Raw genomic sequence first — 25,765 nt, 5'->3', positions numbered from 1 at the left:
ATCCCCATTTTACAGATAAGGTAACTGAGGCACAGAGAAGTTAAGGTCGCAAGCCCAAGGTCGCACAGCAAAGTGGCAAAGCTGAGATTAGAACCCATGTCCACTGACTCCCCAGCCTGGGCTCTTTCCACTAAATCATGCTACTTCCCCAGTGACAATGACAAAAAGGTCAACATCAATTTGATCATTATCAGCTTGACAGTCCTTTTCTGGAAGGAATTATTAGTCCAGCTATTTGGTGGCACAAATCTGGTTCAACTTCTTCATATCAGTCAATTGTATTCACTATTATTATTATTTTGGTATTTGTTAAGTGCTTACTATGTGCTAAGCACTGTTCTAAGCATTGGGGTAGATACAAGGTAATCAGGTTGTCCCCCATGGTGCTCACAGTCTTAATCCCCATTTTACAGATTCAGTAACGGAGGCCCAGACAAGTTAAGTGACTTGCCCAAGGTCACACAGCAGACAAGGGGCAGAGCTAGGATTAGAACCCATGTCCTCTGACTCCCAAGCCTGTGCTCTTTCCACTAAGCCACGCTGCACTTACTGTTGCAGAGCACTACACTGTTTGGAAGAGTGCAACATAACAGATTTGGTAGACACGTTCCCTGCCCAAAGTAGCTTATGGTCTAAGAACGATATTAATGCTGATGTAAATCCTATCTTCTTCCTGCTGCTCATTGTTTCTTTCTAGCTTTTGCCTTCACACAAATCACTCCTTTCCTGCTTTGTCCTAATATCAAAGTCTTTCGGTGATGTAATAATCTGAATTAATGTCTAATGAAGAATCTGATCTATGACTTTATCAAGACTTTGTTTCTCCACACTCACCAAGTCAGGGAATAGGACACTAAAGCTGAGGTAACACAATTTATCTTCTTAATGGTCCTATTTGCACAAACAAAAATTTAGGAAACATTTCATCAACAGCACTATTACTATAATCTCTAAGGTGACTCCTTCTATGATGTGTTCTGGAGTTCTTCACGTATAGATATTTAATCTATCGTCTAAGAAGGCTGGTGACAAATGCACGGAAAAGGCTGACCTAGGCATTTGGAGAGACCTAAATAGTTGGATACTATATTTTCATGCAAAATGAGTTCCTTTTTCTTGCAAATAATGTGATTCTAGGCTCACAGCTCTACAGGAGTAGGGAGGGGAGCAGTTTATTAGCATCCAGTTCCTGAAGTGTTTGACATAGGAACACCCTTTTACAGATGAGGAAGTTGAGCCAGTAAATTAGATTAAGTAACTTAATAACCATTCTATATGATGGCCTGTTTTGCCTGATGGAAACAGCCCGAACTAGACCCCTACTAGACACAAAAATACTTATCTGCAGACTAATAAAAGTTTCTCAGTGGCCACCATGCAGTAGTTAAAGAAACCATTTCATGAGCTGACAAATAGGAATGTGCAGTACAGCAAATACATTTGCCAGAGGAACAGCTATGAAAATCCTCAATCACTGCCAAATCTGGGAAAGGGCAAAATGGTGTATGACTTTATTACTACCTGCTACTCCTTTTTCCAGAATATATTCTTGAATTAATTTTTTTTTCAAGTAAACAATTTCACTTTCTATTAACGCATATGGTTACTGGCCACAGTGTGGCTCTCATTAAATATTTCCATTTATAGTTCATTCATTTAGTCATATTTATTGAGCACTTACTGTGTGCAGAGCACTGTACTAAGCTCTTGGAAAAGTACATTACAACAATAAACAGTCACATTCCATGTCCACAATTAGCTTACAGTCTGGGGCAGCTTGGTTTTCACTGTTATTTTTACATCCATGGAAATTAGAAAGGAGTAGTTAAACAAAAAGGCTAAATGACTGAACTGAGGTGGAGGGAGGTTGAGTCTAGGTCCCTCAGCACAAACCAGTGGCAAAACCAGATGAAAATAATGGTGATTCCATTTTTACAAAGCACCTTTGCTCAGAGATTTTTGAATTACTTCATAGACATTGAATCCATTTGGTCTTTTAAGCATGAGTGAGCAACACACCCTTTGCTCATCCTCTAAACTGTAAGCTCATTGAAGGCAGAGAATATGTCTGTTTATTATTGTATTGTACTCTACCCAGTGCTTAGTACAATGCTCTGCACCCATCAAGTGCTTACTAAATACCACAGGCTGACTGATGAAGGAAGAAAAGCATCTCTTCTGTATTCTCCTCTCCCTTCATTTTGTTTGCTGGCTGTAGCTGATGGTCGAGGCAGGTATTCACTTATACTCATTCTAAATGTTGGCTTCTGGCAGGAGGGTCCTAATGTTATGTCACAGGAAGCCTTAGCTATTAATCAATCACATTACTGCACCTAGAACAGAGTTGATAGCAATTTTCCCTGCTCAAAGTAGCTTACAGAAGCAGTTTGGGGTTGAACTTCCAATGACTTGCTGCAGGTCACTCAAGAGTTGACACAGTTGAGGCAAGAATTTATTTCTGGCCACTTATTCTTATGGTCTATGCACTGCTCTTATCACTAAACACTCACTTCAAGTTCTCACTCTTTCGTGGTAAGGCAGAGAGAGTAAAACAATAATAATAATAATGATAATAATAATCTGATTACTTCTAGAACACTTAATATCAGATGTGATGGAGCAAGCCTACCTTGGGATACTTTAGACTGTGAGCCTCATTTGATACAGAGCCTGTGTCCCACTTGATTATCTTGTATTTACCTCAGTGCTTGAGTACAGTGACTGGTACATAGAAAGTGCTTTACAAATACCAAAATCATAATAAGCATAGATTGTGGTCTGAAAATCTTTGCCTTTGGGGTATCTTCTGACCTTTGGTCAAACACCTTCTCCACCAATGGCATAAGGCTTGCTTGTAGGGTCTATGCTAAAATTCAGGTCTCTTGATTCCTCAAGTCACACTTTTTTCAATGGAACAACAGTATAATCACCTACGGGGTTCTTTAGGGTGAAAAGACCCAGATGAAAATTGTAAAAATAGCTAGCTACCTTGAAGAACCCAATGAATAAAAACCACCATCTGCTTGTACTTTGCAACTTGCCACATCAGTGCCCGCCTACTCACTCCTATGGCAGGAACACGACTGGCAAGTGGCACTGCCCAACCACTTTTACTACAAATCAACTCCTACATGCAGATTCTCAGTCCTGTAGTTTTAGGTCCAAGGTTCATCTGCCATTCTCAATGGGAAACTCCATTACCATGCTCTGATCAGGAGAGCTGGGTATATTGTTCACCTTAATCCGAATGGTAGACTATCTCCTAAGGGACGTGAAGTCATCTAAATCTTTGGGGGATCCAGGTTGGAGATGACACAGCACCTCTGATCTGTTTTTATGCTTCTGGCTGCCATTTGATATCTGGCTTCCATCCCCTCCACTCCACCGAAACTGCCCTCTCAAAGGTAACCAATGACTTTCTTCTTGCCAAATCCAATGACTCCAACTCTATCCTAATCCTCCGCAACCTCTCAGCTGCCTTTGACACTGTCGACCATCCCCTTCTCCTCCATACTTTATCTAACCTTGGCTCCATGGATTTCATCCTCTCCTGGTTCTCCTATCTCTCTGGCCGTTCATTCTTGGTCTCCTTCGTGGGCTCCTTCTCCCCCTCCCATCCACTAATTGTTAGGGGTTCCTCAAGTGTCAGTTCTTGGCCCCCTTCTGTTTTCCATCTATAATCACTCCCTTGGTGAACTTATTCTCTCCCATGGCTTCAACTAACATCTCTACACAGATGACACCCAAATCTACATCTTCTCCCCTGTTCTCTCCCCCTCCTTCTAGGCTCGTATCTCCTTCTGCCTTCAGGACTTCTCCATCTGAATGTCTGTCTGCCACCTAAAACTCAACATGTCTAAGATGGAGGTCCTTATCTTCCCTCCCACACCCCATTCTCTCCCTGACTTCCCTGTCACTACGGTCGGCACTACCATGCTTCCCATTTCACAGGCCTGCAACCTTGGTGTTATCCTTGACTCTGCTCTCTCAATTACCCCACACATCCAATCTGTCTCCAACACCTGCTGGATTCACCTTCACAAATTCACCAAGATCTGCCCTTTCCTTTCCATCCAAACTGCTACCATGCTGGTACAAGCTCTCATAATAGCCCAACTGGATTATTGTGTCAGCCTCCTCTCTGATCTCCCATCCTCCTGTCTCTCCACACTCCAGTCTATTCTTCATTCTGCTGCCTGGATCATCTTCCTATACAAACGCTTTGGGCATGTCACTCCCCTCCTCAAAAACCTCAGTGATTGCCTATCAACCTTCACATGAAGCAAAAACTCTTCACTCTTGGCTTCAAAGCTCTCCATCACCTTACCTCCTCCTATCTCACCTCCCTTCTCTCTTTCTACTGCCCACCCTGTACACTCCGCTCCTCTGCTGCTCACTTCATTATGCCCCATTCTCACCTGTGCCACGATAGACCCCTAGCCCACTTTCTACCTCTGACCTGGAATGCCCTCCCTCCTCACATCTGCCAAACTAACTTTCTTCCCCTCTTCAAAGCCCTACTCAGAGCTCACCTCCTCCAGGAGGCCTTAGCAGATTGAGCCCTCCCTTTCCTTCTGCTCTTCCTCCCCTCCCCATTCCCCCTTCTCACACCCTCTGCTCTTTCCCCTTCCCATCCCCTCAGCACTATGCATATTTACATATATTTTTTATTATTCTATTTCATTAATGACATGCATATATCTTTGAGTCTATTCATCTTGATGATATCTCCGCCTGACTACTTGTTTTGTTCTGTTTTGCTTTGCTGTCTGTCTCCCCCTTTTACACTATGAGCCCGATGTTGGTCAGGGATTGTATCTATCTGTTGCCAAATTGTACATTCCAAGCACTTTGTACAATGTTCTGCACATAGTAAGTGCTGAATTAACACTATTGAATGAATGAATGAATGAATGAATGAATGAATTTGGTGAAGAGTTCAATTTCAAGTGAAGTTGGGCTTCCCTGCGCTGTTCTAGCATCCCTCTGACTTTAGAAAACCAAACCCACGATATTTTCGAAATCTGGCCCAATACCAAAACTTTTTTGTAAACTGATTCATAACCCAGCAGCCACACCAGTGATTAAATATTTAAGGGACAGTAAGTCTGTGATTAAATATTTAAGTTCCAGCCAGGCTGCAATGAAATATTTAGGGCAATGGCGAATCTGATATGAACTGCTTTCACCCGGGTGAAGCTGAGATAAACCAAAGAATGGTGAGACTGTGACAAAATGTAGTAAAGGAAAATGTGCTGAAATTTACAAGTGCCAATGAACGTGAGATTTACCGGCTAAGTGCTGGAAAGAACTCCGAGAACTAAAACCAAGAAATCTTCTGAGAAGCAGCTGTACACCTGTAAAGAGGTGGGACTTTATTTTAGCCTCAGGTGCTTCATTACTAATGATCAAACATGAGCATATCCCCACTACTACTGGGAGAGAGAAATTGATGGTAAAGACATAAGGAATATTCTCTTTGTTGCACCATGCTAAGTGATTCTGTTCATCCAATCACCTAATTGTTCCACAAGAAATGGAAAGTAGTTCCAGGCAGGAAGGAGAAGTCATGAGCAAGGGGTCATCCAAGGTTATCCATCCACCTCCGCATCAGCTCAGGCCTGGGAATCAAAAGGTTCTAATCCCCACTCCACCACTTGTCTTCTGTGTGACCTTGTGCAAGTCTTTTAACTTCTCCGTGTCTCAGTTACCTCATCTGTGTAATGGGGAATAAAACTGTGAGCCATGGGTGGGACATGGACTGTGCGCAAATTGATTAGCTTGTCTCTATCCAGAGCTTAATACAGGGCCTGGAACACAGTAAGCACTTAATAAATACCAAAAAAACTTAGCAGAATTGCCTTACCTTTGACTTTAAAGAACTAAATCAGCCTCCCACCTCCTATCTAACCTCACTGATTTCCTACTATAACTCAGGTTGCTCATTTCTCTCCCCTAACCCCACCTACTTATTGTACCTTAATCTCGTCTATCTCGCCATGGACCGCTTGTCTACATCTTGCCTCTGGCCTGCAACTCCCTCCTCTTCCATGTCTCATCACTCTCCCCACATTGAAAACCTTATTAAAAGCACATCTCTTTCAAGAGGCATTCCCTATGTCCTCATTTCCCCTATTCCCTCTCCCTTCTGTGTCTCCCTTGCACTTGGATTTTTATTCTTTGTCCCCTGACACTCATTCTCAGCCATACAGCACTTGTGAAAACATCTGTAATTTACTCTATCTGCCACCCTCTCTAGACTGTAGACCCCTTGTGGACTGGGAACATCTCTACCAATTCCGTTATACTGTACTCATCGAAGCATTTAGTTCAGTGTTCCGCACACAGTGAGCATCAATATAATTTTACTTATTTATTGCTCTACATACAGTAAGCACTCAAGAATAATTATTGATTGATTAGGCCTGATAGAGAGAGACGGGAGAGAGAGAGGCACAGTGACTAGGCTGATATTAGAGGTATGAAGTATTTGGGCTGGGTTATAATGGGAGAGGAGTTAGGATAAGTAAGGGAGAGAGAGCAGATTGAATGCTAAGTACTTTTGAGAATACAGTAAAATTGGAGGACTTGGATTCTGCCCTCAAGAAGTTTATAATCTAATTGCTGTTGCTACTCAGTTTTACATGGGGACTTTGAATAGTGAATGACAAACTGAAATTTTACATGTGTTAGTGTTTTGAAAGATAGAATTATTTATCCTTCCAAGTTCTCAATTTTCATGAAGGCCTATAGAATGAGAAACTTTCCTACTACTAGCCCAAGTCTCAACCCCAAGAAAAGTATACTTAACACTCCTTTATCAAAGACCTCTAGATCAATTAGTGCATGGTTGCAAACTGAGGGAATGTTCATTTGCTCTCTGGAATTTCCAAGATGGAAATATAATATTTGAAGCAGTGTCCCCTTACCCAAGAATAACCTGATGAATAGATCATAGCCTATTCTTCACACCACCTCCAGAATCTATCCCTTTCCCTCTTTATAAACTGGCACCATCTTGTGCCAAGCACTTATCATACTCTACCTCATCTACTGTGTGAGTCTCTTCATTGACCTCCCTACCTCCTATCTTTCCCCACTCCAGTCCATATTTGACTCTACTTCCTGGATCATTTTCCTACAAAAGCATTAAGCCCATGTTTCCCATCCACCTCCACATCAAACAGAAACTTGTTACTATCAGCATTAAAGCATTTAATCATCTTGCCCCCAACTACCTTGCCTCACTTCTTTCCTACTAAAACCCAGAACACATTCTTCATTCCTCGAAGGTCAACCTACCCACTGTACCTTGATCTTGACTTTCTCATTGCCAACCTCTTGTCCATGTTCTGCCTTTGGCCTGGAATGCCCTCCCTCTTTATAGCCATACTTCACTCTTTTGCCTGAATCATTTCATGCCCCAAAAACCATTCTGCACCCATCTACCCACTGCTCAGAAATCTCAACTGGGTTCCCATCCATCTCTGCATCAAAGAGAAATTATTTACCACTGGCTTTAAATTTATAGCATTCAATCATCTTGACACCATCCTACCTCACCTCTCTGATCTACTACCACTCGACCTTCATACTCCATTTCAATCCTTTACCCACCAATCCCTTGCTCATATCCTCCTTCTGGCCTGTAGCTCCTTTGCCCTTCATATTTCACAGACCACCTCACTCTTATCTTTAAAGCCCTACTAAAATCATATCTCCTCCAAGAAAGCTTCCCTAAGTACTCTCCCTTTTCCCCAATCCATTCGTCCTCTCTAGTGCATCGCCTAAACTCTAGAGTCTTTATCTAGTAAGCATTCTCATATCCATCTCTCACAAACTTATAAACTCTTTCTGCACAAGGATCATGTCTAACAACTATACTGTATTTGTAAAATGCTTACTATGTGTCAAACACTGTTCTAAGTGCTGGGGTAGATACAAGCTAATCGGGTTGGACAGATGTCCTCTGGCATATATAAAATAACATAATTTGATTACATTGATTCATAACATTTGAGTGCCTATTGAGTGTGCATTGTACTAAGAATGTGGAAGTGTGTACAATAGGAGCAAAAGACACATTTTCTCACCTCATGAAGTTTATAGTCCAAGTGGGGAGAAAGACAGGCAGAATTGCTTTATTCATGAATAGTGGGAACAAGGATACTAGTGGGCAAAGAGAGTCCAGGGATCATGGGCTTATCCTGGCAGAGATAACTCAATGATTTTATGGATGAACTATTCCATTCTGGGATTATCCAAGCCACTTACTTTTTCTGCTCATTTCTGCTGTTTGCCATTTGGAAATTTAAATAGTTATTTAGGTCAGATGATGGAAAACGAAATGAAGGAGTTTCCCAATGAGGAAATTGAGGCCTAGAGAAGTTAAATGTTTGCCTCATATCAGACAACAGGCAAGTAGTGGAGTGAGGATTATAACCCTGATCCCCTGAAATTTAGGCCGATGGTCTTTCCACTAGGCCGCGGTGCTTATTTTACTCAGGAGACTTGCATTCCAATTCTAGCTCCACCACTTAGTTATGATATTTATTATTTATTTATATATGCTGTATTTATTATGTGTCAGGCACTGGGGTAGATACAAGCTAATCAGGTTGGTCACAGTCCCTGCCCGACATGGGACTCGCAGTCTTAATATCCATTTTACAGATGAGGTAGCTGTAGCACAGAGAAATTATGTGGTTTGCCCAAGGTCATATACACAAATGATGGAGCCAAGATTAGAACATGGAATCATCTGACTCCCACACACAGATTCTATTCAGTAAATCATGCTGTGTTTCCTTTCTTCTATTGTTCCTTAATATTTTTGTCTGTAAAATGGGGATTAAATTCCTGTTTTCTCTCCTCTTTGACTGTGAGCCCTGAGTGGAGCAGGGGCTGTACCTAATCTGATTCTATTATATACCTTAATTCATTCATTTGTTCAATCATATTTATTGAGTGCTTACTATGTACAGAGCACTGTACTAAGTGCTTGGGAAAGTACAACATAACAATAAACAGTGATAGTCCCTGACCTCTCTCCAGGCTCTCATCTTCTCCTGCCTACAAGACATCTCTACTTGGATATACTACTGTCATCTCGAACTTAACATGTCCAAAACAGAGCTCCTTATCTTCCCTCCCAAACCCTGTCCTCTCCCGGACTTTCCTGTTACTGAAGACTACATCACCATCCTTCCAGTCTCACAAGCCCATAAACTTGGCATCATCCTTGACTCCACTCTCTCATTCAACCTACATATCCGATCCATCACCAATTCTGGTCAGTCTCACCTTCACAACATTGCTAAAAACTGCCCTTTCCACTCCATCTAAACTGCCACCACGTTAGTATAATCACTCATCCTATCCTGCCTAGATTACTGCATCAACTTCCTTGCTGCCTTCCCAACCTCCTGTCTCTCTCCACTCCAGTCCCTACTTCACTCCGCTGCCTCGATCATATTTCTGCAGAAAAGTTCAGGACATGTCACCGTCCTCCAGAATTTCCAGTGGTTGCTTACCCACCTTCATATCAAACAAAAATTCCTCACCATTGACTTTTAACATACTTCACCTTGCCCCTTCCTACCTCAACTCCCTTCTCTTACAACCCAGCCCACACACTTCGCTCCTCTTGTACTAACCTTCTCACTGCGCCTCAGTGTTGTCTGTCTCATCACCTGATTTCTGACCTGGAACACTCTCCTTCCTCAAATCTGACAGACAATACTCTCTCCCTCTTAAAAACCCTACTGAAGGCACAGCTCCTCCAAGAGGTCTTCCCAGACTAACCTCCACTTTTCCATCACCCTCTCTCCTCTTGCTCTCCGGCCCCGCTCCCCCATAGTACTTATGTACATATATGTAATTTTATTTATACTGATGTCTGTTTACTTGTATTTATGTCTATCTCTCCCTAGCACCCCTACTCCTTGTTGTGAGCTTGTTGTGGGCCGGGATTGTCTCTCTTCATTACTGTATTGTTTTTTCTCAAGCATTTAGTACAGTGCTCTGAAAACAGTATGCACTCAATAAATACAATTGAATAATCCCTTCCCACAACGAGCTTGCAGTCTAGAGTTGGGGTGACAGCAATACAAATAAATAAAATTATAGATACATACTTAAGTACTGTGGGGCTGGAAGGGGGGAAAAGCAAAGGGAGTTAATCAGGGTGATGCAGAAGAGAGTGGGAGATGAGGAAAAGTGGGGCTTAGTCTGAGAAGGTCTTTTGGAGGAGATGTGCCTTTGATAAGGCTTTGAAGGTGGGCAGAGTAATTGTCTGGTGGATTAGAGGAGGGAGGGTGTTCCAGGCCAGAGGCAGGATATGGAGTAGGGGTCAGCGATGAGACAGGTGAGATTGAGGCACAGTAAGAAGGTTAGTGTTAGAGAAGTGAAGTCTGTGGGCTGAGTTGTAGAAGGAGAGAAGTCTGCCTCAGAACTTAGTTTAACACTTGACACCTATAAGCACTTAACAAAATCTGCAATTATGATTTGCTGCCTCTATTTCTGTCTGATGGAGTCATGATCTTCTTAAAACCTCTACTCTAAACAAGTCATGCTATTTTTTTTCATTTTACCAAATAGCAGACTGACCTGTCTGCTGATGTTATCTTCCAGCTGATCATGTTCATGCTATATCTTTTGTGGTTTTGACTCACTGAGTGTTTAAAAAACTTTATCTGCCTTCCTTGTTTGTGTTCCCTCACATCTGCAGCTGTTTGGGTATCCTACTGCTATCCCTTCTCCTCACATTCCCCACTGAGCATAGGTGTGATGTGACATATATGACTTTCTTTGGTTCTGTTTTCTTTATTTCCAATCCTATTTTACATTTGATGTTAACTACTGCCTATAAGTGACTTTTATGAAACTGCTCTGGCAGTTTGATATGGCATCTGTGGTAAGTCTGGATCTCACAGACAGAAGTTGGACACTATAACTGCCCACCAGACATTCAATTAGGCTTGAAACCCTATGCCTCTCTTAAGACAATCTGGTCTTCATTATTCATTTTTCTTCTTCCTTGCCTATCCTCGCAGCATGAGAACATGAGGGGCCTACATGACAGAATTCAGTGGCAGTAACCAACCCTCTATGGCTCAAGTAAGTCTAATCATCCTTCACTTTCCAAAACAATGCTTCTCATGGTGAGATCCTAGTCACGAGTGTGAGGGTGCCTGTAAAGTTACAGCCAGGATTCCCAATTTAAAGATTCATTGTTTGGAGAGGATATTCTTCAAAATTCCTGTAAGAAGCTTCATTTTCCATCAGAATGTTGTGGAGAGAGAACAAGTTTTGCTCAGGATGAAAACAATTCCACACGGAATGCTTATTGTATTGTACACTCGCAAGCACTTAGTGCTCTGCACATAGTAAGTGCTCAATAAATATGACTGAAATGAATGAATCCCATACTGTGCTGGAGAAATCAAAATTAGGGTTCATCTTCTCAGGGAGATTTACAAAGTAAAACATCATGGTGCCAACTGGGCAGACTCAGCATAAGACCTGTCAGTGTATATTTTCCATAGCTGGGAATGGTTTGTCTCTATCTGATTTAATGCATTTTATGACCTCATTTTTCTTGCTTTGCCTAAGAGGGTTGGTTACTCATCCCAGATTAACTTGGTCTTCACTGTGCCATTAGGACATGCCCAACAGGCAGGAAGTTGGCTTGGCAAGCTATTCAAGAGGCAGAGAGTGGATGCTGACCAAGAATACTGTATGAAATGGTATTTTGAAATTTCAAGGTACCATACCACTCCCTGACAAATGGACAATGAATAGCCCAGACATTCCTCAACCAGACCTATAGGCAAGGTAGTCACACCCCCAGAAACCCACAAGGAGCAAGTCACTGTCACAAAAGTGGGTTGATTCCAGTTTTAGAGTAGAGGATGCATCCGAGGAAGTAGAGCATAAGGAGGAATGAAGGGCCCCTCATGGCTGTGCTCCTCTCTTACACTGCTTGTCTACTAGAAGCAGAAGAGAAGAAGCATGGCATTATGAGTAGAGCAGGGCCTGGGAGTCCACAAATCATGAGTGTTAATCCTGACTCCCCCACTGGTCTGCTGTGGGACAAGAAACTTAACTTCTCTTGCTTCAGTTTCCTCATCTGTAAAAGGGGGAATGAGACTGCGAACCCCACGTGGTACAGGGACTATGTCCAAGCCAATTTTCTTGTATCCACCCCTGAGGCTTGTACAGTGCTAGCTGCCTGGCATATAGTAAGTGCTTAACAAACACCATTATTATTATCATTATTATTATTACTAGGTTTGTGTTGTTCTAATCACCATAGGAGTACTTCAGTGTGTGTGTTTGGGGGAAAGGGGTGGTTCATGTCTTCACCTACCTCTCTGTCCAGGTCTGTCTCTTTCCCTTTCATCACTTCCTTTTTCCTCCCTGCACTCAAATTTTAGGCCACAGCTCCTGTGGAACTATTTCCTTCAGTCAAGACCAAGTCCCAAGGAAACCCCTCCCTCTCTGTACTTTAAATACATTTCCATTAAGCAGATAGCCAGAATCTTTTTTTTTTTAAAGTGAAATTTGTTAGATGCTTACTATGTGCCAGGTAATGATACTAAGTGCTGGATTTGATTTAAGCTAATCAATTTGGACACAGTCCATGTCCCACATGGGGCTCACAGTTATAATCCTCATTTTACAGATGAAGTAGCTGAGGCACAGAGAAGTTATATGCCTTGCCCAAGGTCACACAGCAGACAAGTGGTGGAGTCTAAATTAGAACCCAGTTCCTTAATGTCTGTCTCCCACACAGTTCACAACAGTGGGGTGTTTGAGGAGTGGGGAAATGTGTAAAGAATAATGCTATAGGAAGATGATCTGTCAAGCAGAGTGGAGTATGGATTAGAAAAGGCAGAGACTTGAGGCAGGGTTATTGCTGATTAGACTGATATAGTAGTCAAACTGGGATATAGTAAGTTCCTGGATTAGGCTAGAGATAATTTGAATGGAGAAAAGGTGGATAATGGAAAGTTGTTGAGGGAATACTGACAGCATTTATTGACAGATTGGACGGAGGGAAAATGCTACGGTTGAGAGTTTAAGAGAATGGGAGGATGATGGTGTTATCAACTGTGAAGGATATAGTAGAATTGTTTTCCAGGTATGGGTCAGCACTGTATTTAATGGTCCAGTACCAGAGGAAAGTAGATTAATGTGAATAAAGGATAAAGACACAGTTAACCCAGACAGCGGTCCCTGTTTTAGAGGTGGTATTATGGCTCTTCATATACCATTTGTTTTGACTTTCATTCATGGCACGTACTGTAATAAAATATCTAGTAGGACTGCAAGTTATAATAAGTGTGAGCTTATTATGATCCATAATGCCAAATATGCAATAAAAATCTTTATGAAAAGCTCTTACTGTTTTATGCACAGTAGCTGCTTTAAAATCCCACCATCATGGCTGCTTTATTTATTTAGTTTTTAGCCCGAAAAGGGAACACTACCCGGAATGTGTTGACTATAAACCAATCTACGTCAAAGGGTGAGGCTATTACTTATAGGAATGCAAAGAGTGATTTGACGTCACTTGACTGGTTCCTCTCCCTCTATATTTACCACAGAAACAGCATAAAATGGGCAGGATGCCAAATATTACTGCATTTAGACAAAATATATCTGAAAAAGGTAGTCTGATACTAAATACTTTTCAATACTGTCTTTTAGCCCCTTGAAGAGCTTGATACCTCACTCTGAATATGTACATTTAATCTAATTATATATATTTAGATTAAATATATACATATACATAAGTATAGATTTATTTATATTAATAAATTCTATTTATTGAGCATTTGCTGTAGGCAGAGCAGTGTACTAAGTGCTTGGGAGAGTACAATACAACTGTTTGTTGGTAAACAGATCATCTGCCCGCAAGGATCTTACAGTTCAGACTGAGCTCCTCTTCTCCCTCTACTCCCTCTGCCACCCCCCCTTTACCTCTCTGCAGCTAAACCCCCTTTTTCCCCTTTTCCCTCTGCTCCTCCACCTCTCCCTTCCCATCCCCACAGCACTGTACTCGTCCGCTCAACTGTATATATTTTCATTGCCCTATTTATTTTGTTAATGAATTGTACATCGCCTTGGTTCTATTTAGTTGCCATTGTTTTTACGAGATGTTCTTCCCCTTGACTCTATTTATTGCCATTGTTCTTGTCTGTCCATCTCTCCTGATTAGACTGTAAGCCCGTCAAACAGTAGGGACTGTCTCTATCTGTTGCCGACTTGTTCATCCCAAGCGCTTAGTACAGTGCTCTGCACATAGTAAGCGCTCAATAAATACTATTGAATGAATTAATGAATGAGTTTAGAGGAAGCAGACAGACATTAATATAAATATACACTGCATATATAAACATGAGAGCTATGGGATTGAAGGTGGGATGAATTTCAAGTCCTGAAAGGGTTCAGATATAAGTGCATAGGCAACACAGAAGGGAGACAGAGTAGGAGAAAAGAAGGCTTAGTCAGAGAAGGTCTCTTGGAGGAGATGTCCTGAAGGCAAGAAGAAATGCCAGGCTACAGAGAAGGAGGAAGGCCCAGGATGGAGATATAAATTGAGCAATCCATCCACCTAGAGATGATAGCTGAAACCATGGGGGCAAATGAGTTCTCTAAGGGAGTGGGTGTAGATGGAAAATAGAAGGGGACCTAGAACTGAGTCTTGAGGGACTCTCAGGGTTAGAAAGTGGGAGACAGAGCAGGAGTATGAGAAAGAGCCTGAAGGTGGACAGAGAGATAGGAGATCAAGGAGAGAACAGTGTCAGTGAAGACAATGTTAGATAACGTTTCCAGGAGAAAGGAATGGTCCACAATGTAGAAGGCAGCTGAGTGGTTGAAGAGCATTAGAATGTAGTAGAGGTCACTGTGTTGAACAAGAAGATCATTGGTGATCTCAGAGAGGGCAGTTTCAGGGTGTGAAGGGGACAGAAGCCTGATGAAGGGGACAGAAGCCTGATTAGGGGGTGTCAAGGACAGAATTGGAGGAGAGGAAGCAGAGGCAGTTGGTGTAGACAACTCACTCAAGAAGTAAATTAATATTGGCTATATCTGGAATCTGAATATAAGAATGATCTAAGTCTATACAATTGCAAATCAGAATGGAGTAGGGGCCATTGGAATTGGAAATGAGGTGGTCATCAGTGATTTTAGAGAAGGCAGTTTCTGGAGAGTGGAGGAGGCAGAACCCAGATTTCAATGGGTGGAGGAGATGAAGTTTACCTTTCACAAAATGAGAGCTCAATGCACTCTATGACTATGATCAGCCAAAATGAGAGCTCAATGCACTCTATGACTATGATCAGCATCAGGGAACTTCGATGGGAAATTATTTTAAGATGATGCCCCATTTTATAAAGTATTTACCCATAATCAATGGAAATTTTGGAGAGAAGGCTATTATGAGTTTCCAAAATAATAGTAATAATAATAATAATAACTGTGGTATTTGTTAAGTACTTTCTACATGCCAGGCACCATACTATGCGATGGGGTAGATACAAGGTAATTGGGTTGGACACAGTCACTATCCAACACAGGGGTCACCACCTTATTCCCCAATTTAAAAATGAGGTAACTGAGGGACAGAGAAGTGAAGTGACTTGCCCAAGGTCACACAGCAGCCACATGATGGAGCCGGATTAGAATCCAGTTCCTTTTGATTCCCAGAGCCGTGCTCTAATCACTAGGCCATAATAATAAAGGTCTTATAGTAAGTCTATTAAACCTTATTTTAAATAGATTCAACATATAATAATAATAATAATAATAATTGTGGCATTTGTTAAGCACTTACTATATGTCATGCACTGTATTAAGCACTGGGGTAGACACAATATAATCATGTCTGACATAGGGTTCAGAGTCTGAGGGGGAGGGAGAACAGGTATTGAATACTCATTTTACAGATGAGGAAACTAAGGCACAGAGAAGTTAAATGATTTGCTCGACTTCACATAGCAGGCAAGTGGTGGAGCTGGGATTGGAACCTAGGTTCTCTGATTTCCAGACCTGTGCTTTGTTCCATTAAACCACCCCACTGCTCATAACATACACCGATATTTATTGAGTGTATGCTTTGTCCAAAAGACTGTCTTGGGAGGTACAGAGAGTACATTAAAAGTAAAAGATATAGTCCCTGTCCTTGAAGAGCTTACAATCTAATGGATAAATTGAGATTGGCCTTGGCTCACATAATGCACAGAAAGCTAGTAAACTTTAAAAAATCAGCAACAGCAGCCTGAGGTCTACAGAGGCAGAAACAACAGGGCTAGTTCTTAGCAAAGAAAATGAGCAAAGAGAGAGAAGAGCAGAGTCTAGCCACCCAACTCAAAAGCAAAGGAAAACGCCACAAGGAATGAGTAAAGTTATCATTATTCTTATAATAATAATAATATTGTTAATCATTTGTCATCCTAAAGATCTTGACCTTGAGAGTAGAGTACATTATCAATTCCTCTGCCTGCAGCACAGTCTTCCCAGAGCACCACTACAATGCCCTAGAGTAAATTAAGCATGCCTGGCAGCTGCCAGATAAAATAGTGCTGGTTACAGAAGTGTGCTTGTTTCTTCCAGTTTCTGGTCAAAAACGTCTTTCAAATAGCTGCCATTAGTCTCAGGGAATAGTGAAAGATGCTCTCCTTCCCTTTGCACTGACTGTCACTGGAGGTGTCATTATTCTTGCAGAGTAAGCAAGAGAGGTATGATTCAACCCACACATTCAATCCATCACCAAATCCTATCAGTCCAACCTTCACGTTGTCACTGAAATCGGCCCTTTCCTCTCCATTCAAATGGCTACCACATTAATCCAAGCACTTATTCTATCTCACCTCGATTACTGCATCAGCCTCCCTGCCTCCTGTCTTTCCCCCATTACAGTCCATGTTTCTACATGACCATTCTGTCCATGTCTCCCCGTTCCTTGAGCTCCTCTAGTGGTTGCCCATCCTGCTCGACATCAAAACAGAAACTCCCTTACTATTGGCTTTAAAGCACTAAATCACCTTTCCCCTTCCTATCTTACATTTCTGATTTCCTTCTACAGCCCTGCCTAATCAGTTTGCTCCTCTAATGTCAATACTCACTCTTGTCTATGTCACCTCTGACTTCTTTTCAGAGAAGCAGTGTGGCTCAGTGGAAAGAGCCCGGGCTTAGGAGTCAGAGGTCATGGGTTCTAATCCAGCCTCTGCCACCTCTCAGCTGTGTGACTTTGGGCAAGTCACTTCACTTCTCTGTGCCTCAGTTACCACTTCTGTAAAATGGGGATTAAGACAGTGAGCCTCACGTGGGGCAACCTGATTACCCTGTATCTACCCCAGCGCTTAGAACAGTGCTCGGCACATAGTAAGTGCTTAACAAATACCAACATTATTATTATTATTATTACTGTCCTCATCCTGCCTTTGGCCTGGAACTCCCTCCCCCTTCATATGCAACAATCACTCTCCATGCTTTCAAAGCCATATTAAAATCACATCTCCTCTGAGAGATTTTCCCCAACTAAGCCCTCATTTCCTCTTCTTCCACTCATTCCTGCATCGCTCTGGCACTTGAATATATACCCTTTATTTGCCCCACAAAACTTAAGTACATATCTGTAATTTATTTAATGTCTCTCTCCCCCTCTAGACTATAAGCTTTTGTGGACAGAAAATGTGTCTGCCACATTTGTTATATGTGATATATTGTAAGCTTCCAAACACTCAGTACAGTGTTCTGCATACAGTTAGTGCTCAATAACTATGGTGCTTGTTAAGTGCCTACTATGTGCCAAGCACTGTATTAAGTGCTGGGGTAGAGACAAGATAATCAGGTCCCACATGAGGCTCCCAGTCACTCAGTAAACTTGGTTGATTGATTAACTGAGGTACATGGGTGGTCCGATTATGGGAGTCAGTCCGGCTTTCAATGAGGCTATGATTATTCCCAAGAAATAACTTAGGCCCAGAAAAATTCTAACTCAAGGGCTCCCACCAGACAGGCTTCCCGATCGATGTGAACTGCAGGACTGATGTCCCTCATTGTATTCCATTGGTTGATTTTTTCTGGGCCTGGATTTCACTGGTATCTTTAGTGTTGCTCTCTGCCTGCAGGTACGAAAGGGTGCTTGGTAAACATCCAAAATATGCCGCTTGTCTTCAGCTGTTGCTTTCTACCTCTGTTGATTCAAATTGTCCTGTGGTTAGCTCTAACTTTCCAGAGAGCAGACAAGCAGACACACATAGAGACTTGGAAGCACTCATAGCCCAAAACCAAGACAGGTCCATGGGCCCTCTTGAAGGAAACATGTTACTGAGGACAGGAAGGGAAAATGAAGCTATAGGCTTCATCGGCTACCCATTTCCCACTGCAGCTATGAGAACATGGTGGTGAGCAGCCAGAAGGGAGAGGGATATGGATTATGAAGGAGATGCAAGTCTCCTAAGTACAAACTTCTCCCTTCTGGCCTCACTCCCAACATGCATCTGCTCTTGTCCAGTTCGGAGGCAGAAGACTATTTAAAAAGCACCTCGGGTGCACAGGAGGGAAGGAGTGCATCAGGGAGAGAAATGCCCACACAGCCTAATTCCACACCTCAGGAGAAAGAGCAGCTTGACCTGTCAGGAAGTGTCATTTCTGTCAACTAGAGCAATAGTTGATAATTAACTTGCTCCTCTCCTCCCTTGATCCCTCCACCCACTTCCAAGATGGAATTAATGTCTGCTAGCTGCACAGACAACTTAGCAGGGGGATGGGTAATAAAAGGGTCACTAATGGGAAGCAATGTTTATCACCATAATGTCCTTAAGAGCTCATAGATTATTAATTATTAAGGATCCAAGCTTCAGTAGAGGGAGGGAGAAAGACAGAGGGAGGGGGAGAGAGAGACACACATACACAATTAGTCTAGATCAAAAATCAGGGCAAGATTAGTAAGGAAAGTGAAACATCAGCATGAAATCTGCTACCAACTGCCCATAGCCAGCAAAGAGGCCTCTGGGAAGACAGTGCAAGGGTTACTCTCTGTCATGGCCTGCTCCTGTGAGTGTGCACTGAAGATACTGCTCTGCTTTGCTAGCAGATGTTTTCATCAGATAAATAATTTACATTATAAAAGAAATGGACAACAGAGATGGAGGAACCATTAGACAAGATTTTAATGCAGGGAGTCCATTTAGGAAATGGAAAAGATCAAAATGGCCTTGTTCAGGACCAGTCACCAAGGTGAACATGAACCAGCTTGGGGAAAGTGTCATTTCACAGAAGTCAATGCCCACATGAATATGATATTAAAAAGAAGCATTGCAACGTGCCATGATAAGGACACTGTATCTTAGTATAGACAGCATTCCACCTGAATTATTTGACCATCTTATCTATCAGACATATTTATTTCATGTGCAGTGCACTGTTAGCAGTAAGGAAGGCAGCTGCTAGACTGAATAGTTATAAGAATAACTGTGGTATTTGTTCAGCACTTACTACAAGCTAAGCATTGTACAAAGCACTCAGACAGATAGCATTTAAACTGATTGGACATAGTTCCTATTTCACAAGGGACCACTCACAGTCAGAGAGAGAAGAAGGGCAGGTGTTTCACCTCCTTTTTTTTTTTTTTTACAGATGAGGAAAACGAGTCATGGAGAAGTTATTACCATAATGATGGGCTAGTAGCAGAGGCAGGATTCGAACCCCAGTCTCCTGGCACTAAGATGTGTGTGATTTCTAACTGGAAACACTGATTCTTCATACCTTCTTATGAACTTGATGCTGCACTATACATTTATTCTCAGGATTAAAATGAGCCTTAATAACATGTCTTTTATTGTCAACATGTGTATTTGCAGGTGATGATCTGAATTCCAAGAACCATTTGGGGAATTTATCGATTTGTCAGATTTATCAATTTATCATGGACGATATAATGCCCAATTTATCAGCTTTCAATCTTTTAGCAAATCTACTTTGGTGATTAAGACCCTAAATTAAGTAGCTTTATAGTTTAAACCTCTATTCCATTTTTTTCTCTCACCATTTTTCCCCCCATCTCCTAAATTGGTTCCAAGAGCCAGTCAGTTCTGCATAGAACATGCACATTTTATTCTGGCAGAGAATTAAGCTATTCGCTACTGCTGAAATAAATTAGTAATGATTCAAGGCTGCACTTCACTTCCTCTAACACTCCAAACCACCCATGACTTATCATGCAAATAATAGATGCGGGATTGTGGTGGCTGGTGAGCAATCATTCCCTAAATATGATGAGCCAAGATCTGTGCAGTTATTTCTTTAGGAAATGGGCATGGTGGCTGAACTGCCATCTCAGATGGAGTAGGGCTCCTTCTGGCCGAGGTCACTGCCTATTCCAAAAAAAAAAAAAAAATGGAATCGACATCTCATCTCCAAGACCCCACTGTATTGAATTTTGCTCTTGGTGAAAGAATGAGCAGTTCAGACTTTCTACTATCAATCATCCTTCTCATATCAGCATTCCAATCCCCTTAACAAATGTGATAGTCCTATTTCTTAAATAGAGGCTCATTTCATATTTGAGAGAAGCAGTGTGGCCTAGCTTATAGAACACAGGCTTAAGAGTCAAAAGGATTGGGGTTCTAATTCTGGCTCTGCCATGTGTCTGCTGTGTGACCTTGAGCAAGTCACTTCAGTTCCCTAGGCCTCAGTTTCCTCATCTGTAAAATGGGGACTTAGACTGTGAGAGCCCCATGTAGACAGGGATCATGTCCAAACTGATTATCTTATATCTACTCCAGTGCTCAGAGCAGTGCCTGGCATATAGTAAGTGCTTAACAAATACTATAATTATTATTATTTGACTTTAAATCAATAGCATTTCAGAATCTTTAAGATTATAAGACTTTGAATGCGAGTGTTAAGTTTTAGTGATTCATAGAGCCACTGTAAATTCAAATTTACACTCCATATTTCAAACATATAGCAAAAGTCAACTCTGCCAAAGTCTGAAAAGAGAAATGTCATGAAATGCTGATTATTGCCCATTGATGATCTCTTGATAACTGGGTCAGTGTGGAGGCCAGAAGAGGGGCAGGGAACAAAAGGAACTTGTATTTCTGAGGTTAAAAAAAAAATCACATTCCCAGGATTCATTTAATCCTTCTGAAACACTGTTCTTCAACTATCTGTTGCAGTCATGGGCTGGTATGAAGATTTTATCGTAGTCAATGAAACTATAAGTACCCTCAACCTCCTCTGATCTCTGATTGATACAAATTAGATCAAGATTGAGAGGGTTTTTAAACTTGAAGGAGCACCTTGATTTTATTTTAACAGAAGCATGGGATTCATGAATATTGATGCAAATTAACTCCAACCAGAAGAGTTAAAAGCCTGGTCTTCCTTTAATGATAATAGTAGGCTTGCAAGGAAATGATAGAGTACTATGCACAGTGGAAGAAATATAATAAACTTCTGTATGTTGATACCAAAGGGCCATCAGTTACATTTCCTATTACGAAAGAGCTTGCTCTATAGAATTGCTATCCACAAGTGCAGTCGTCTTATCAAATGCACTTTGGCTTTATATGAGCAGAATTGAAAATTGTAGTCAGGACAAAAGAGCTAATGCCACATATTTTCTCTTTGTAACATTTGATAATTACAAAGCTATCCTAAAGCATGAAGCATTTGTTAATCAAACCATGTCTGCTGATTATGTAGACTGTATAGTTCAAGAGTATTTACAGCATTTAATATAAAAAGAGCCTTCTATTTGCATATTTATTTTGGTTCCCCATGAATTAATCATTGTATAATGAGAACTCCTTATTCTTACTGCTTCTGGCAGTGCCCCACTGTGTCTCTATGGTTAAGAGGCTGCCAGTGTATACATCATAAAGCCATCGTTTCAACTATGTTGGTGCACGTTACATTAGATTGGAATTTGACAGGCAGGTTGTCATCTTTATTGTGAATTTTTTTATTGAAAAATCAATTAGCTTGTTTTTTTATTCAGATAATCTGGCAGACCTCAAAGTGGCCTGCCCTCTTTTGATAATACAAAGACAAACTGTTTCAACAAAGGAGATATTTATGTTTGCAAAATAGTAGCCACTGTTGATTTCTTTTGAATCTCCCGTTCAGTGAATCACATAGTCATTCTGTTACACAATTCCCAGTTCAGTAGTTGAATGTTTGGAATATTTTCTAATTCCATACCAGATCTGAAAATCTTACAGCAAGTTAAGAGAGAGTTTTAACACCCTCATTACATGAACATGAAACACCAGACTATTTGGCTTTTAAATCTCTATATATCCTCATTAAAAGCTTCCCTCCTTCATTTCCCCATCTTAGCCATTCTTACAGATGAGGCACATTATTTAGGTTTGGCTTTTTTTCCAAAGATCCTTCCTTCTTATATCTGAGAGATTGAATCCAACTTCGGTTATTGCACTGGTTTGGGGGTCAACCGTCCAGAGGTAATGGATACATCTTTCAAATCCATCGAACCTACTCTATATTCAAAGTAATTGCCATAGTTAAGGGGATGGCCATCAGTGCATGAGTGGAAAGGAAAAAAAGGCCCAGTGCTGAGAAGAATATTTATGACAGTGTGATAAATGGGGAATGAGAAATATGGAAGAACCTAAAGGAGGTGGGAGAAAGGCAGATACTAAACAGGAAATCTCCCCATTTGGACACTTTTTCCCCTCATGTCAATTTTTTTCCCCTCATGTCAAATTTTCCCCAAATTTGAATTTCCTCTAACACACAGGGAGGAGGTGGGCATGGTAATTTATCATTATTTTTATGAATAATAAAATGAATGCATTTATTGAGCACTTACTGTTTGCTAAGCGCTGGGAATGGATATACTGTTATGAGATTGACCACATTCTCTGTACCCTGTGGGGTTCACGATCTATCTTCTCCCCATTTTACAGATGAAGAAACTGTGGCCCAGGGGGTTTAACTGTCCTCCCCAAGGTCACAGAGTAGGCTACTGGTGAATCAAGTTCCTGATTGCTGATCTCCTGACTCCTAGTACTGTGCTCTTTTCACTAGGCCCGCTGCAGGATTATCATTTTCATTATATTGGGAAAGTTGAATTCCCTTTCCATTATTTTAACATTGAATTGTGTACAGTACAATTATAACTCCAAGAGTTTTGAGGGAAACAATAATGCCTGCATCCTTAAGTAGTCTTCTCAATTACAAGTACCTGAAGAGTGTCTCTGCTGGAGGCTTCTGGGCTGAAGTCTGTCTCTGGAACACCTCAACCTGAAACAAACTACTCATCTTTGTCCCAGAGTCCTCTCTTCTTACTAAATTTCATCATAAGCTGGTGTCAATCTTGACAGGTTAACAACTCCTACCTTAAATCTACAGTCAACTCCTGCCAGTTTTTCACAATAATAATGATAATTGTGACATTTGTTAAGTGCTTACTATGTGCTAAATGCTGGGGTGGATACAAGCAAACTGGGTTGGATACAGTTGCTGTCCTACATGGGGCTCACAGTCTTAATCCCCCATTTTACATATGAGGTAACTGAGGCACAAAGAAGTGAAGTGACTTGTCCAAGGTCACATAGCAAACAAGTTACAGACCTGGGTTTAGAACCATGACCTTCTGACTCCCAGGCCTGTGCTCTATCTACTGTGCCATGTTGCTTCCTCCACAACATCTGCTGGATTGGACCCTTTCTCGCCACCAAAGCAGAACTCCATCCTGGAGAAGTTCTGCCCATACTGCAGTTAGACATCTGTCAGTTTCCCCCATGGTTTCCCTGTCCCCAGCCTCTACCACATTCAATCTATACCACACATCAGATCATTTTCTTGACATGTCACTTGACAGACATTTCTTTACTTCTCACAACCCTCCATTGACTTCCCATGTCCTTCTGCATCAAGCAATCCTCCTCATATTTGGGCTCTCCAGAAACACCATTTTAATCTGTTCTTCACCTGCTACCCCTCCAACTGTGCTAATCCAACTATGTGTCCACTCAACTCTCCCACCTCCACCCTTTTGGTCAAACTATTCAATGGCTTCAATTCCTTCCTTGAACCTCATTATTCAAGGTCTCCCTAAAATCCCACCTTCCCCATTTAATTCCTAGTGCCCTAAGTTCTATAAACCCCTTAAGCCACCTCTAGCATGATGTACTTATTTATCAATCAATCATATTTACTGAGTACTTACTGTGGGCAGAACACTGTGTTAAGTGCTTGGGAGAGTACAATGAAACAGAGTTGGTAGACACACTCCTTACCCACAGTGAGCCTACAGTCATATTTCTATCCCAACTCAACAATTTTGCATATATGTTGTGCATTCAGTTATTTGTTTTGACTACTCTATTTGTAAGATCTTATTTCTAATCTTGCCCCATTGGAATTTAAGTTCCTTTTGAGCAGGAAAAGTGGTGCTTGTGGAGTACTCCACAAGGCCCTTGTACAGTATATTGCATGCAGTGGGAGGTCAACAGATCCTATTACTCCTCCTCTTCATCTTGGAAACAAAAGCATTGATGGCACATCTTTCCAAACCCAGAGGTGGGTTCTTTTCGTAAAACTCGGCAAATGAGAGCTATCCTCTAGGTTCCTTCCACCATTTCACTCTGTCCATGGAGATCAATTCTTGATCTGCTTCCCCAACCACATCAGAGGTTTTCAGTTGTTTTTTTTTAAAAAAAACTGTATTTCCTGTGGTCTCAAGGTGAAGTCCAACTGCCACAAACACAACACTCCATCCTTACCCCCTCCTCCTCACACCCATACTGTCCCTCCCATTTACAAACAAATTCTGCTGTTGCAGCTGCCACCGTGGCCACCCCCCTCTGGTTGAAACCTCAGACATGACATTTAATATACTGGTGATTTTCTTCAGTCAGTAGGCCAGAAATAGAAGATTAGTTTTGCTGCTAGCTATATTTTACTTCCTTAAGGAACCTCAGGAAAAACATTTTCTTATTTGTACTGCCATTCAAAATTGAAACATGAATTGGCACAAGAACTATGACACATCCCTGTTAATTAATGTTCTAAAAATGAATTATGCAAATGAGGCTCAAAAGGCTTTATAGGCTCTTTTCATGTATACTTTGTGGCTTTCAATGAGAATACTGTTGTGGACCCTGTGTTTATTTTCCAACATCAAGAGGTGGCTTGTTTTTAAAGGATAATGCAGTCTGTGCACAGATACACTGCGACTCTCTTCCATTCTTTCCATTTCAAATGTATACTTAACGGTTTCTAGTCACTGAAGATATTATTTTACTTTTACATCTTTGAAAATATTTAGTCAGTGAGTATTATTGCTTACAACTTGATATTATTACTCACAACTTGACTGTTGAGTATCTAACAGCTGGAGGATACAGTGACTAATTTTGAATCACAGCTGATGAAACATAGAATTTAAATGCTATCTAGCAATATCTGTGAGGTCTTTGTACTTCACTGATCACACACTACATGCACCCTTATCCTATTGTGTTACCCAGTCAACTCCTTTCCAGCCTACAAAATTATTTGTACATTTCGTAATTTACACTTAGATTGGGGATATTTTCCTTAATACAGGACTGAAACTAGACTACCAGAAGAAGTAGTCATTCCTGTACTTTACCAAATCTTTCTTTTGAGTAGAGAATGTGCCCCCTTTTTTCCTCCTAATGATAATACTAACAACAGTATTTAGTGAGCTCTTACTATGTGTTGAATACTACTCTAAGTATTGAGGTAGATACAT

At 41.2% G+C, this 25,765-nt stretch overlaps 1 long non-coding RNA gene across 1 annotated transcript; it reads left to right on the top strand.

Moving 5' to 3' along the window:
* Positions 1-11,065: 11,065 nt before the first annotated feature.
* On the top strand, positions 11,066-19,843 carry LOC114815892. The gene is made up of 2 exons (XR_003763696.2): positions 11,066-11,118; positions 19,651-19,843. It is a non-coding gene; the product is annotated as an uncharacterized LOC114815892 (long non-coding RNA).
* Positions 19,844-25,765: the final 5,922 nt, after the last annotated feature.

Source organism: Ornithorhynchus anatinus, chromosome 1 (assembly GCF_004115215.2).
Source record: "Ornithorhynchus anatinus isolate Pmale09 chromosome 1, mOrnAna1.pri.v4, whole genome shotgun sequence".
Taxonomy (NCBI): domain Eukaryota; kingdom Metazoa; phylum Chordata; class Mammalia; order Monotremata; family Ornithorhynchidae; genus Ornithorhynchus; species Ornithorhynchus anatinus.
Note: the sequence above shows the minus strand (reverse complement) of the source record. Positions and strands in the feature narration are given on the sequence as shown.